At 39.5% G+C, this 1185-nt stretch overlaps 1 pseudogene; it reads left to right on the top strand.

Moving 5' to 3' along the window:
• Nucleotides 1–487: 487 nt before the first annotated feature.
• LOC122814617 lies at nucleotides 488–619 on the top strand (annotated as a pseudogene).
• The last annotated feature ends 566 nt before the right edge of the window (nucleotides 620–1185 follow it).

Here is a 1185-nt window from a genome sequence, read left to right as displayed (position 1 = left end):
GTTTCTACTCCTGCTGGCTTTCCTGGAAAAATTTTGTTAGTGGTGAGTTGTGGTTGCGCAGTTTCCTGAACTTACCCTAATGAGCAGATCAGTTTCTTTCATTCTAGCATGCTTAGCTCATAATCCCTTATTTCTAACCAGTGTTATACATCCAATTTTTCTACCTCAAACAACCAGTCATTAACTGTTATTTACAGTACTTACCTTTTTTCTGTGAATGCACTTCTTTTCTGCCTTTCTTTCTCTCGAAACAGGCTATGCATGCCTTTTTCCTGACTTTCTCCTTTTTTCATCATTCCATACTTCCTTTCAATTTCTTTTCCTTTCTTTCTAGCACACAGCATCAACATTCTTTCATTCCTACTTTCTTTCCTACCCTCCATTCTTCTTTCATCCCTCCCTTGCAGCTATAACGTTCTTGTCTGAAAGTTATTTCCATTTTGCATTTTTCTAGTGCAGCCAAACCTTACTTATGTCTAATGACCAGTCCCTTTCCTGTTAGCAAAGGGTTAGGCTCTTCCTTTGCATACTTCGGGTGGCTTGACCCCTGTCATTTCCCCAAATGTGAGGAGCTCAACTGTATAATTTATGGTTTTAAGCTGACAATCAGATCTGCTTCCTTTATTTTATCATGCGTAGCTCACAAACCCTTATGTTTAGCAGTCATGTACATTCAATTCCCCAAACTTTTCTTTTTTGCCTTTTTCTCTCAGAACCACCTCTGCTCTCCTCTCTTCTCCTCTCCTCTCCTCTCCCCTCTTCTCCTGCAGATTAAGGGCAAAGCATTATGGGATAATCTGATCTTGCCCTTCTTGTTTTGATTCACATATGGGCATGGATCATCAGCTTCCAGGCTGGAGCTCCTCCTTTACTCACAATCCTTTGTACTAAGCACAGCCGCCCCAGATTTCATTTGCCACCATCTGCGTCAGACATGCTGTCCAATGCTTGAGCAGCCATTCAGAATTTTTTAACCTACTTCAGTTAAGTTTTTTCTGGCATAGATATTTCTCTTTCCTTTCCTCCTGCCAACTAAGCTTTTGCTAATGTTATGGCACTCTTAGTCCCTTTCCCCTTTTCTGTTATTAGCTTAGATCAGTATTTGGGATTTAAATAGTGTTTTTTCTTCCAATTGAACTAGTTATGAAATAATAATAAATAGTGTTTTTTCTTCCATTGAACTAG

The sequence above is a fragment of the Protopterus annectens genome, chromosome 10.part0, assembly GCF_019279795.1.
Source record: "Protopterus annectens isolate FY-2018-M chromosome 10.part0, PAN1.0, whole genome shotgun sequence".
Classification (NCBI taxonomy): domain Eukaryota; kingdom Metazoa; phylum Chordata; order Ceratodontiformes; family Protopteridae; genus Protopterus; species Protopterus annectens.
This window is presented reverse-complemented; position numbering and strand designations above follow the sequence as displayed.